Genomic DNA, 14,150 nt, shown 5'->3' on the forward strand with positions numbered 1-14,150 from the left:
AGAAGTATTGCTGAGCACCCATGGTGACCCAAGACCCTGGGCATCTACTCCAGGCTTCGCTCCCAGGGGGCTCAGGCCACTGAGGAGACAGCATGGGGCTTACACAGGACAGAAGAGCTGCAACGCACCTTAGGGTAGATTATTCCAGCCCCTTCTGGAACAAAGGGAAACCAAGGCCCAGAGAAGGGAAGTTGCTTTTTTTTTTAAGATTTTATTTTTATTTACTTTAGAGAGACAGAGCATGGGGGGGTGGGGACAGAGGAAGAGGGAGAGAGAATCTGGAGCAGACTCCACACTGAGCGCAGAACCCGACATGGGGCTCGATCCCACAAGCACGAGTTCATGACCTGAGCCAAAATCAAGAGTCGGGTGCCCGACTGACTGAGAGCCCACCCAGGAGCCCCAGAAATTACTTTCACGTCAGTAAGAGAGTCAGAGCTAGAATCTGGGATGCTTTCCACTGCACTGCACTTGCCACACCCTGACCCTGGGTCATAGGTCCTCTCTGCCTTAATTCCACACTGGAAGCTTTATATTCTGGAAGGAACTGGACTAAGGCTCAAAGGGACACAGATGTTCCGAAGGCCACACAGCAGGCCAGACAGAGAAATGCAGGGTGTCTGGCCATCTTCCCCAGGATACAACAAACATTTACTGAGCATCTACTATAAGCCAGGCAGTGTGCTGGGAACATTCTGGTGCTAACACTCTCATTTAAACCTCACATACAGAAGCAAGATGCTCTGGCACTACCACCAGACACTCGAGGTTCAAGTCCTGGCCTTGTTAGTTCAGCACCCCCAAATACATTATCTGGGCCTGGGTCTCCTCATTTTGCACAATGGGACTAATAATAGCACCTGCCTCACAGAGTAAAGGAGATAATCCATGTAAAATACTCACAACAGGACCTGGTAGAAGTCAACTTTCAAAATAAGTGTACATTGGACCCAGCAATTCCACTCCCACGAATGTGCCCCAGAGAAGTGAACATACATGTTTTCTCAAAAGCCTTGACAGGCAGAGCCCCCTGGTGGCTCAGTGGGTAGAGCACACGACTTGATCTCAGACTTGTGGGTTTAAGCCCCACATGGGGAGTAGCGATTACTTAAAAAAAAAAGTACATGAATGCTCATAGCACTCGTAATAGTTCAACCCAAATGCTCATCAACTGATAAAGGATAAACCAAGTGTGGTCTATCCACACAGTGAAACATGATTAACAATGAGAAGAAATGAAATGGAATCTGTACAGCCCAGAGGCACCTTGAAGACAACATTAAGTCAAAGCCAGACATGAAAGAACATGTATTATATGATTCTGTTTATATGAAATATCCAGGACAGGCAGGTGTGGAGAGACAAGCCGTAGACCATCTGTGGGTTAGGCTTGAAGAAAGGAATGACTGCTAACGGGTACAGCTTTCTACTTGGGCTGAAAAAAAAAATTCTGAGATTAGATTGTGGTGGTGTTCATACAACTCTGTGACTGTACTAAAAACCAATGAATTGTGCACTTTCAATGAATGAAGTATATCTCAATAAACCTTTTTTTTTTTTTTTTTTTTTAGTAAAAAATCGATATCCCCCAGTAAAAGTAAGGAACTTCCAATCACATCTAGGGAGGGAGGGTGATGAGGTTCAGAGAGATCCAGCACTTAGCCCAGTAGGGCTAGAGTGTGTAGGATCTGACTTTGGACTTGGTGTTATTGAACTCTGAGTCCAAGGCTCCTTCCCGAAGCTTCTCCTAAGACCTAATCCAACCTGGACTCCCAAATGTTTTGGGGAAATCTTCCTTTCTCTCTTCTTAACAAAGCTACTCTGCAAATTCTCCTTGCTATTTATTTTATTTTTTTTTAAAGATTTTATTTATTTATTTGACAGACAGAGATCACAAGTAGACAGAGGCAGGCAGAGAGAGAGAGGGAAGCAGGCTCCCCGCTGAGCAGAAAGCCCGATGAGGGACTCGATCCCAGGACCCTGAGATCATGACCTGAGCTGAAGGCAGCGCGGCTTAACCCACTGAGCCATCCAGGCGCCCCTCTCCTTGCTATTTAATCTAAGTCCTTCCAACTCCCTGAGATATGAGGTACAGGGAAATCTGAGGTCAAAGCCAAGGTCACAGGAGACAGGCATCAGGCTGGGCCCCTCCATTTCTAGCCAATGTCCAACGCCTTCTTTAGGAAGCCTGGGGAATGGAGTGGATGAAATACAGTGGACTCTGAGCATGAGCTCACGGCTGACTTTGGAGGTGACCTTGGCAAAGCAACCTCATCTCTGGGGCTCTGGGTAAAATGATATTTAGAAAGAGGCTCTGAGGAGGGCTCCAGAGGAGACATTTCCAAGTCCCTGAGTAACTCTGAAATAAAGTGTCCTCCCTTCTCCAGATCTGCCATTCACCCCAGATGACCAGCTGTGAGGGATGGGGACAGTGGGCAGCTGTCAGTTGCCGGCTTGGGTATCTGGAGCCTGGTCACCCCTGTGGTCTTCGGCAGAGACCTTTGGTGACCTTGTGTGAGACCCTTGGCCTAATCATCAACCCAATACTGTCAGCAGGTCAGCTTGGTGCCATCTCCCACCCCAGGAAGGAGACGGATAAGAGAGGGGATAAAAGCGCTATCAAGCAGGGTCCTTGACTTGGCAGGAAAGGTGCTGAATATGACCGGCGCCACTACCCTGCTTCCAGGCAGCGCCCCCTCTGCCTCCCTGCACTGCAGATAGCCTGGCTGAGGGTGGGAGGAAGGAAGTGTGGCCTATTTTGGCCATCCCAGGGAAGGCATGACCCCAGTCTGCCTGTGGCTCCTGGCCAGGATGTCCCAGCTTGAAGGAGATGGTCAAGCCTCCTGCTCCCTGTTTGTACAGCTGTGGGCCGTGTCCAGAAGCGCTCCTGTCCCACTGCTAGGAAGCATGGAGAGACACAAAACCATCATCCCTTTTCCTGGCCAAATGAAGAAGAGCAGACCTGGAGAGAGGCCAGATTCCCCCCAGAATCACCCAGAGTCTGAGTGGTCTCACTGGGAGAGCAGCCCACTGGGTTTGGTGCCATTTGTAGAAATTTCAACAGGCCAGAGCCTCAGCCAGGAAGCCTGCCTGCGTCACAGAGGCTCAGACAGGAGGACACCAGGGTGGGCATCCTCCAGGCCCACTGGTTTTTCCAGACCATCACCCACCTCACTGGATCCACAGGGCATCCTGGCAGAGGTGAGAGAGAGTCATCCTTCTCCACATTTTCAAATGGGGACAAATGAAGTCCAATGTGGGAAGACACAGCGTGTGTGGGACCATGTGCAGTAACTCAGCAGTGAAATCATTGGCTTCTAGATCCTTCTAATCAACTACGGTCACATCTGCCTCACCCCACTCCTAGCTCCAGTGTCACGTTTCTTTTTCTGCAAAATGTCCCTTTTCTTTTTTTTTTTTTTTTAAGATTTTATTTATTTATTTGACAGAGAGAGATCACAAGTAGGCAGAGAGGCGGCAGAGAGAGAGGGAGAAGCAGGCTCCCTGCTGAGCAGAGAGCCTGATGCGGGGCTCGATCCCAGGACCTTGAGATCATGACCTGAGCTGAAGGCAGAGGCTTAACCCACTGAGCCACCCAGGCGCCCCTCCTTTTTCGGTTTTAAGAAGCCCCATAACAACAGCTGTGCTAGCACAGAACGCCAGGTACTTGCTCTTCCTGAACTTCTCATGTCAACCCTCTGGCGTACCAGCTGATTTATTTCCATGTTAAAGATGAAGAAACTGACATTCCAAGTGTTTAAACCACAAAATCCCAAAGGAGTTGGGGCAAGCTAGCGCCCTGGCGTCCGAGATCTCAGCCACCGTGCCATAGTACCGAGGACCCAGGAGGATCTTTATGCTCCAAATCCCACCAAAAGGGGGGGCAGAGGTCCCCAGGCAGGCCCAGGGAGTCTGCTCAAGATAGAGCCCTGATGCGGGGAAGCGGGGCTGTGCTCCTGCCCAGAGGCCATGTGCTGGGAAGCCTGGGGACAGGCTGCTATCTGTCCCTGAGCAGCTGGCCGCTCCCAAGGCCCAGCCCTGGCCAAGCAGCGGGGAGCAGGCTGAAGGCAGGCCCCGAGCTGGCAGCCTTGGCCTGCCCCACTGCGAGCAGCAGCTCTGAGAGACTCTCCTGCCGCCAGGGCCTGAGAGGCTGGGTGGGGAGGCCCAGGGCCCTCCTTATCCCCCCAGCTCAGCCCCTCAGCCCCAAGCCCGCAGCAGCAGCAGAGTGGGCCCCGATGGCGGGAGGTCACTCTGGCTGCATGGTCTCCAGGGCCCATCGGTTCTGCTGATTAGTTTGGGAGCTACAGCACCAGGGTTAGCCTTAGGGGGCAGGGCTGACCTCCAGGAAGGTCACTGCAGCCTCTTCCCGGGGCAGGTGAGAAAGCTAGCTCACCCCCACGGTTCCCCGCTAGCAGACTCACCGAGAGCTGGTGAGTCCTACCTTAGGAAGTCCTTCCTCATACCTCACCTGAGTCCTTCCTGCTGCAGTTCAACCAAGCCCATTTGCCTCATACAAGAAATGCTTCTGCTTCCAAAGGCACCCTTTGTGACATTGCTAAGATGCGACTCCACGAGCAACACGGCCATCACAGAAGCCATTAAACCAGCCGGCAGCTGCCGTGGGGTCAAGAATTTCATTTCAGTGAGAAAAGGCTGGGGGCTTCAACCCTCCTCCCCCCAGCCCCTATCCAAATTCAGGACCCAGAGAACAAGTAAGTGGGATGCAGAGGAAAAAAAGGAAAAAAAAAAAAAGGGGGAAAGATAACAAAACAACGGCAGGGGGAGAAAAAATCATTCACAGCTTCTCTTGACCTGCCAAGGACTTTTTCCACATCTTTCCCTGGGCTCAGAGGCCCAGATAAGGAAGCAGCTTCTGTATGGCTCTGCCTGAGCTTCGCTCAATGGGCATCTGCTCCGAGGCCTTTCTGTAAAAGCTTTCAAAGTCCCATTTCTCCAGGGAGCTGGAAGCTGGGGGAGGCATCGGCTCCAAACAATAAGGGAAATTTATTAGGGATCAGGGCTGCCAGGAGGATGGAGCAGGCAGATGCTGTCCGAGACACAAAGGGTTATTTAATGCGGTAAACCCAAAGGCTCCTTTAGAAGTCAAGAACTCACACGGGAGGCCCTACACTCGGCAACCTTCCTTTTCAGAATCCCTCTCCTCCCCACCAAACCTCAATCCCAAGTCAGACTTATTTCCCGTCCTTTGCCACTGGGCAAATATTGACTTTCTTTCACTCAGCATTGCCAGTGGAACTGAGACCAGCGGGGCTGGCTTTTGTCTCCTTCCTCGGCGAGGGCAAGGCAGGCTGTCAGCAGAAGAGCTCCGAGCAGGGGCCGACAGAGACGCGTCAAGAAAGAAAGCCTGGAAGGAATATCATGGTCATGGGAGTAATATTTCTGTCTTTCTTTCTTCTGCTTTGTCTTTCTGTCCTCTGTCCCTTTCTCAAGCACACTGGGTTTTATTTTCTCACCTTCTGGCTGTCCTGCGGCCACGTAGCGTGTCTGACCCAGGAGAGACAGCCTACGACATCTGGCAAACGACCAGAGCTCTGGCCCGGGAATTACAGTCTCAGACATGGGGCAACCTTTTGCTAGTCTTGTCATTTTTCTGGGACCTCAGTGTTCTCATCTGCAAAATGGGAATGTCAGACTAGATGCTCTCAGGATTGGGTTGGAGGTGCTTTCCCACCCATGACCCCTGTCCTCTCCGTGGCCATCAAGGCATAATGCCTTGTGCTCTCTGATTTTAGAAGATCTGGAAAATACCTGCTTGGTACTTACTGGGGAGAGTGCAAAGAGCACTGCACGAGGGCCCCCAGATGCTGACTCAGTGCCACCCCTGGCACCAACAGGTCGTGTGGTCCTGGGCAAGGGGCTCCCCCTCCCTGAGTCTCAGTTTGCCCATAATCAAAGTCAGACTGGATAAGATGAACCGCACGGCCTCTTCCAGTGCCTCGTGCTGTGGTCCCGTTCACCTAACCCATCCCCAGGAGCAGAGATGCCTTTTCCCCAAGACCTCATTTTACAGCCTTTTCCTCGCGACTAACCTTGAGTGGAAGGCTGTGGCGCCTCCAGCTTGTACTCCCTGAGCCCCAGCACGGGGCGCGTTTTGTTAACCTCCATGCTCTCTCTGACAGTCTCACACTCTGCCTGCAGCCCCCTGTGGCTGAGCTCACCCCTCCACGGGCCCTGGGACAAGGACCAATGCATCCAGACTCCTGAAGCCCAAGCCAGGGCACAGAGGGAACCGGTCTCAGAAGCCTGTGCCTGGTGACAACTGCACCGCTGTGGGCTCTGTCCCCACCCTTCCTTTAACCCAAGCCCCCCTTAGTGACAACACAGAGCCTCAAAAACTCATTGCTTATGCAGCACCCAGTCCCCACCTAGAAATGCCCATACTCATGGTCCTGGGAAGAATTTTATAGAAGTTATTCTCATGTAATCTTCATAAGAACCCTAGGCGATAGGTAATTTTCTTCCCAATTCACAGATGAGATAGCTGAGGCTCAGAGAGCTTACATAATTTGCCCAACTTCACACAATTCATAAGAAGAGAGAGCCAAGATGAGAACCCAGGTCTGCCTACGTGCAAAGCCTTTGCTCTTAACCCTCAGCATTCTTACTAAGAGAAAGACGGCATCCCCTCTCCCCAGGCTGTCCTTGAATTGTGATCAAGGGGCAGGAAGTCTTGATGCCCAGATCATGCCCACAAACCTCCCATCCAACCCACTGAGCCTCAGCGAGGGCAGTGCCAACCAGGCCCTGAACCCAAAGGGTTGGAAGGACCTTGGATTCATCTCAAGCAACCTTTCACTTTGCAGATGAAGAATCAGAGGACTGTGGATGGCACTTGCCTAAAGTCACCCCAAGAGCTGGTCCTGCCACCCCTCCTCCCAGCCCACCAGTGCACCCCATCCGGTCTGGCTCTGGGGTCTGGGATCCTGAGAGTTCCCCCAGGGCTGAGCCAGGACCTTTGCCAGCCCTTCCACCCAGCCCAGACATGCCTCTGGCTCCTTGCCCTTGAGGATCCAGTCTCAGCCCTCCCTAGGCTTGTGGGGGGGGGGCTCATTCCTGGAAAGTTCAGGAAGTAGAATCAAACCCTCATGTGTCCTCACCATGGATGGAAGGGACCAGAGGTGTGGCAGACAGTGGGGAAGGGAGAGCTAGAGGCAAACAGGTATGAGGTTATAGGAAAGTCAAGCAGTTTTTTTTCTTTCACATGAAGTTTCTGCTGCAGAATGATGTTAATGATGAGAGAGGAGGGGGGAGAGGGGGAAAGAGAGAGGGAGAAGGGGAAAGAGGGAGGGGGAGAGAGGGAGGGAAAGAGGGAGACAAGGAAGGAGAAGAGGAGGGAGGGGGAAAGAGGGAGGGAGAAAGAGGGATGGGGAGAGAGGGGGGGAGAGAGGGAGGGAGAGAGGGAGGGAGAGAGGCAGCCGTCCCATAGGGAAGCTCTGGAAGCCCAGAGGAGATCCCAGGGCCCCCTCCACAGGGAGGCACACCGGCTCCAGCAGGCTTTCTGGGTACCATGACTAGCAGCTACCACTCACTGAGGACACAGAGGGCTCAGCACTGGATGAAGCATTTTTTGAGCATTTCTTGTTTAATCCTCACAACAATCCTAAAATACCACGACTATTTTCATTTCAACCGAGTAACTGAAACTCAAAGATGTAAAATCCTGTATCTCGCTCAAGGTCACTCAGCTAACAACCAGTAGAGCCCAGGGTCTCCCAAGGATTCACTCCTTGGCGTGCAAGGCCTTAAAAGGGGTCCCTCCATATAGGTAGTTGAGGCTCTGGTGGTCTCTGCGCTGGGGACAGAAGCACTGGGGACAGAAGCATGTGTGAGGCTGAGGCTGGGGAGCACCACCTGCCCCCATCACCCAGCCAAGCCCCCTGCTGGCTACTCAGACACCAGTTCAGAACTCCAGCCACAGAACCACAAGGTGGGAAGGGCTGGGGGAAGTGATTCAGTTCAAGCCTCTCCTTGGACAGGTGAGGAGAACAAGGAAGGGGCTTGCCCAAGGTCACACAAGGTTACACAAATTGGAGGCAGGGCCTGGAATGAAACTCTTGCCTCCTGTCTTAAGCCAGGACTCTCCCCCATGACACCCTGAGGCCCAGGGAGAAGCTAAGGTCCCATCCCACCTGCAGACAAAACCAGAGTTCACCGGGGAAGGAGTGAGACGAGGTTTTCCTATGGCAGAGGCTTCGAGGCTGCCCAGTGGAGTGCTGGGGGCTACGGTAGTGGAGAGCTCTCTAATCAGAGACAGGATCTTTCTAAACATAATTCCTTCAGATCACCCTTGTCTGAGGTGGATGCAGCCCTGTCCAGAGCCAGGGGCCAGACAGCATGACCTTGGGGGGTCCTTGACGTCCCCCCTTTTGCCCAGGGGACTCCTATCTGTCCCTGGGAATCTCTTCCCAGGGAAGCTCTGCGCCCTGCAAGGACGTATGGCGCTACGAAGCCGGATAATCTCACAGGCGGACTGGAAATTCTCGAGTGGGAAGAAATGATGGATGAGCAGGCAGAGGGTCTCAAGGCCCTGATGACTTTCTTAGGGGGCGGGGACCCACAGCTTCCCCAGAGGCTAGGTCACAGCAGAAAGGCAGCTCCTGCGGCTGCACCCCATCCATTCCTTCCAATGGCCTCCCCTGCATGCTGGGGCCTGCAGGTGTCAGAACGGGGAGACTTCAGATCCAGAAGCTCCAAAACCCCATTCTGCAGATTACCAGACTGAGGTTCAGAGGACTAAGTGAGTTGTCCAAGGTCACAGGCTGGGTCAGAATGGAAGCTTCCTGACTTCCCCTGGAACGCTGGGTACACAGTTCCACACTGCCATCTCCTCCCCAGGAAGTGAGCCCGGAGCTCCCCGCAGAGAGGCCTTGGATCAAGGGCGTGAGTTCCTAGGCTCCAAAGCAAGGGACAGGCATCCCGGAGGCTGGTTCCCCTGACCACCCTGTTCCCCACCTTGTCCCCATTCCTGACTGGAGCACCAAGTGTCTCCATCTTCGTGAAGTTCAGAGAGGTGCAACAACTTGTCCAAGGTCACACAGCAAACTGAATAGAGCACGCCCTCCTCCTGCGCTGTTGCCCCTTCCCCAACCCCCACCCGTCTCTCCAAGCTCTGCCGCTTGCCAGAATCCTTAGGACCCGGCTTCCTCCAACAAACGGAGCCGCCGCGCTTGTTGGGAGTATGAAAAAGTTTCGAGGAGAGGAAGGGGCGAAGATGCCGCGGTCCATTCCAGCCCCAGAGCGCTGCGGCAGCGCTGGGAGCGCGGAAGGGAATAGAGCTCCGCGCACCGCCAGTGTCCACAGCGCGTCCCGCTCTGCGCCAGGGGGCTCCCGAGCTCCGCGCGCGGGGCTCTTTGCTCAGCCTCACTGCGGCGGGGGCGGCGGGGGGCCCCACGTGCCCCGCACCCACTTTTCACAGTACACCCACTCCATCGGCCTCCCCCGCACCGCCTCCTGCCGTGCCCCGCTAGCCCCGGGTGCCCGCGCCGCGGCCTCTCTCGCCTTCTCCCCGCGCGCGTCCCGCGCTACTCGCGAGGAGAAGCAGGGCAATGGCGAGGGGTTCCCGGCATAATTCAGGACGCTTCCCACGGGACCACCCCCCCACCCCCGGTGGTTCGGAAGCAAGTGGATTTCCGAAGCCCACTGCCCCCACCGCGGGCTCCGTCCCGCACTTAGTTTATCCGGCTGTGAGCGCCGAGCCCAGAAAAAGTCGGAGCGTCCCGGATTGGCGACCCTGCATCCATCCGCCCCGCGCCCCAGGCCCTCCGGGTGGCCGCGGATGGTCGGCGCGCTGCTGCGCTCGGGACCACGCGTTGCCCTCGCAGGGTGTCCCCGCCCGGGGCGGCTCTTACCGGGGACGTCCGTGCGCGGTGCGGCGTGAGCTCGCCCAGAGGCCAGAGCGCGGGGACTGCCGGGGTCTCGAAGTCGCGGTCCCCTCTTTCCACTTCGCGGCGGGCCGGGCCGCTGCGGCTCTCCTCCCGCCCGCCGGCTCCCGGCTCGCCGGCTCGCCCGCGCTCTCTCTCTCTCTGCAGTAGTAACAGCCCGATCCCGCTCCCCCCGCCCGCCAATTGAGATGCTCCTCACATCCGCCTGCACACGGCGCGTGCCGGCCCCTCCGAGGGCGATCCCCGCAAACCGCGGCGCAGGGCCCCCACCTCAGCAATCCCGGCTCGGGGGAGGCCGCCCCCGCACGCCCCGCGCCCCCCTGCTCGGGTCCCGACCGCCGGTGGGCGGGGAGGGAGGGGCGACAGGGAAGGGGAGGTGTGTGCGAGGGAGAGGCGGCGTGGGGGAAAGGGGTTCGACCCGGCGCGCCCCTAGAGAAGTTTGCGGTGGGTGGGGCCGGCCTCGGGTCCCCGAAGCCCCGCGGGGCAATGCGGAGGAGTTCCCTCCCGCCCCGTGCCCTCCTGCGACACTCCCCACCCCACCCGCGCCACCCACGAGCTTTACGAGCCTCTCGGGAGCGGGGACTGGCTGGGGGAGGGGCGCGGGGAGGGGGATCGCTGCGCGGTCGGGAACAGACTAGCGGGTAGGAGGGAGCCGATTTGCTTCAGGGGATACGGATGAAGGTTTTCCTGAGTCGGGAACGGAAAGAAAAGGGAGGGAGAAGGGGAGTGATGGAGACAAAAGGCAGAGAGCAGAGGAGAAGGGGCGGTGGGGGTGTCTGGCCCGGAGAGCTCGGACGGGGCGCAGGCCCCCGCTTCAGGGCGGGAGGGTTAAGTAGGGACGGGCACCCGGGGCTCTCCTCCCGTCTCTCGGGAAGGGGAGGAAGCGGGTGGAGGGGACCCTGGGGACCGAGGGGGAAGTGTGCCCTGCCCGGGACCTGGGCCTGGCCCCCAGGTAGGAACCCACCGAAAGGGCTCCGGCCGGAGGAACCCAGACTCCCCGCTTGCCACAACTCCTCTTTCTCCCTCTTGGGGGACGCCAGGCCTCAACCCTCCCAGAGCACGGAGAGGACCAGGAGTTGCCCCGACTCTCAGGGCAGGAAGGGGAGGGGAGGGCTGCGAACCGGGTCGGGCTCCTTTGCCTGGGCCTTACCCTCGTGCCTCCGCCCTCAGGGCTCCAGCTCACCCCGTCCAGTTTGTGCTGGTGTGGTGCCACCACCCATCCCTGGACCTTCCCAGCCCCCCCCCCACCCCACCCCTGCCCTCTTCCCCACGGCTTCCCCTCCCCCTCAGCTTCCTCCCGTTTGCTCCTGCACTTCAGATCCAGACTCAAGAATCAAGTTTGGGGTTTGACTCAGGAGGTGATTCTCCCGTCACGCACCGCCCCCCCCCCAAAAAAAATTCCCATATGTGTATGTGTTGGGGAGGGCGTCCCTCAGAGCTTTCCAGGGCTTCTTATCTCCACAGAGTGTGAGGAACCCTGGGAATTCCCCATACCTGCAGCGAATCCCCTCTCCCTGGCCCAGCCCCCTGACAACATCACCCCAGAGCCTGGCCACTGCAATACTGCGACACCCGCCGCTTCTGGCTGGGCTGGAGCCTCTCTTTAGAACAGCAGCTCGCTAGTCACGGCCCCTGGGCTGCAGAAATAGCTGATTCGGGGATTTCCAGGCTGTGATAGGGTGGGGGAGCGTGTGCCACCCACCGATGTGGGGCCGCACATCGCTGTTGGGAAGGGGGTGTGTGTGCGCGGCTGTGTGTGTGTTTAGGTGTGGGCTAGGGGACGTGGCCCGACGAGAACTCTTTGGTCAGCTCTGCTGACCCCTCACCATCCTTCGGATGGAAAAGGGGATCAACCATCAAAGCTTCAAGGTCAGATGCTCCGCAGGGAGGACACTAGGGATTCTCCCCCACAGCACCACACTGAGGACCACAGGGCTGCCGGCCTCCCACACTGCAGGGGGCTTGTCACTTGGCTGCTGCTTTTCTAGAGGAAGAAACGCTTCTCTTTTGAGATCCACCAAAGGCTTTTTTGCCAGGAGGAGGGATAAAAGGGCTGAAAGTTCAGCGGCCTGGATGGGGCACAGACTGGGATGTCCTGAGACACTGGGACAGCGGATGCCTTGATGACTGCAACGGACTGCTGCGTGGATGCTGGGGGATGGAGGACAGGAACCCCCTGGCTCTTTCTGGTAAAATGGAGGAAAAGATACCTGAGTCTTATCAAAGCTTCTGCCAGTTAAATTGGGTCTAATGACAGAAAATAAAGCATTTATATAGGACTGTGTCTGCTCATGAAAATCCCTGTGTTCAATGTATAAGCCTCCTCCACTGTGGCCTCTCCCCTCCTGGGGGAGTGGGATTCTGATAGGGTAGGGAAGGATCAGGTGACATTTGCACAGGCAGGGGGCTGGGTCAAGATGGGGAAGGGGGAGCAGTGTGGTCCTTTGAGAAAAGCTAGCTTGGGTTCGCTGAGAGCCCCTAGGGCCCCAGAGGGGCACCCCCACCACAGTCCACTATAGAGTGGTAGCAACAGCTTATAGCCGTGATTTTACTTGATCCTTTCAAGCAATCCCAGGAGGTAGCAAGGCAAAAAAGGGACAATTCTTCACTGAGGTATAGGGAGCCCTCAAAGGGGGAGTGACTCCCCCAGGTGCCTGTGTTGTTTTGGTAGGGAGTTAAGAGCATGGAGCTGGGTCCTGTGACCTCACATGCTGACCCTCTGAGCTGAGTTGCATAGCTCCAGCTGGGGCCTGTTCCCCAGGGGCTCTCTCCTACCGCCTTCTTGTAGATGTTTCTAGATGTGGCCCCTGCCCACCCTCCAGCTCGGCCTGCCATCCCCCAACTCCCTCACCCTTTGAGCTCCAGCTGCCCTGATCTTGCAGGTCTGGAAAGGGCTGTGCTCTTCCCTGCCACAGAGCCTTTGCACAAGCTGTTCTCTGATGGAGGACACTTGTCCTCTCTGCCCCACGTCACCACACCAACTCCCTTCCGTACTGCCTGCCAATCTCAATTCCCTGGGACCTCTCTTGTGTACCCAGTGCTTCTCATCTGTAGCACTTGTCACCCTTGCCATTTCCTGCTGGAAACTACCCCCCCCAACTAGACTGTAAGCTCCAGGAGGGAAAGGAAACCCTGCCCATCCAGCTGGTGCAGTCAGCACCCAATAAATCTTAGTGGTTCTAAGTTTCAGGGTCCTCAAATCCTGGCACAGCCACTTGTGTGCTATGCTGTGTGACCTTGGGCAAATTACATAACCTCTCTGAGCCTCAGCTCTCTTACATGCAATGTGGGGATTTTAATTATAAAATAGGGTTATCTCAAGGATTACAAGGGGTAATTAATGTAGAGAGACTAACAGTGCCATTCCTCACATATCCATGTTAGAGAAATAAAGGTTGTAAAGAAATACAAATGAATGAGGGTTGAAGGAAGAAAGGAATGGCCCATATTCCTCTGCTTCTAAGCTTCTCCATGGGGTGCTCAGTGAATCTGCTCTCCTTGCCCTCCCCAGGCTTCCAGGACCAAGTAGTCAGCATCTGCCGTGGCTCCTTCCTCCCCACCCAGGCTTTGCCTTTCAGCCCAACATGGCTTCTCTGCTCTGACCCTGCGCTGGCTTCAGCGGCTGGCACAACCCAACCCCGCTTGGAGCTTGGCAGAAGGCACTGGCAGAACCTAGCACAGGGCAGCAAGGTAGCCTCCTTCCTGACCTGTATCAGCATCTCCCAGAAAATCATCTCCAGCTAAAACCAGTCCCCTCACCTCCCTTCCGGTGAGATGGCAAAGTTTGAGCTCCTCCTACACAGAAATTCTGGAGCTGCCCCGGAGCTCTGGGCTCTAGGCCAACGCCGCAGGATCGGGCTCCTGTGGCCCATATGTTTCCTGGGCCCGGGGATGGAGGGCCATGTGGGGAAGAGGTGTCCTGAAGAGGACTTTGCAGGCTCCCCAGGCTGGCGTCCTGTTGCTGGTCGGATGTCCTCCTTTCTGTGTGAGTGACCCGGGCCTTCCTGAAAGCTAGTGCTTAGCAGGTTGACAGCCCCTTCCCCCCAGCCCTGTTCCACGAGTAGCCCCACACCCGGTGCTCTGGAGGAGCAGCTAAGGCAGCCTTGCTGGAAAACCCCAGGCCACAGCCCGAGCCCAGGGTGACTGAGAGAAAGAGGGGAGGAGATAGAAGAGGACAGTTGAAAAGCCAACCTAGCTCTTCACCTTGACCAAGTTCCCTCCCCACTCCAGACCTGTCCAGACAAAATA

General features: G+C 56.2%; 1 protein-coding gene across 3 annotated transcripts in view; it reads right to left on the bottom strand.

Annotated features, from left to right (window-relative positions):
* The window catches only part of SYT2 (synaptotagmin 2), a 103,396-nt gene that overhangs the window by 29,820 nt on the left and 59,426 nt on the right, over positions 1–14,150 (bottom strand). Inside the window, exon 1 of one of the 3 annotated variants that reach the window (XM_032878285.1) lies at positions 9,870–10,121. The exons of 1 other annotated variant lie outside the window; for it this stretch is intronic. The gene's annotated coding sequence lies outside the window, so the exon portion shown is untranslated. Of the gene's footprint in view, positions 1–5,298; positions 5,310–9,869; positions 10,122–14,150 lie in introns of those variants that run through there. One more of the 3 variants, XM_032878287.1, reaches the window with a different exon arrangement.

This window comes from Lontra canadensis, unplaced genomic scaffold (assembly GCF_010015895.1).
Source record: "Lontra canadensis isolate GAN:19392208 unplaced genomic scaffold, GSC_riverotter_1.0 scaffold63, whole genome shotgun sequence".
Classification (NCBI taxonomy): Eukaryota; Metazoa; Chordata; class Mammalia; order Carnivora; family Mustelidae; genus Lontra; species Lontra canadensis.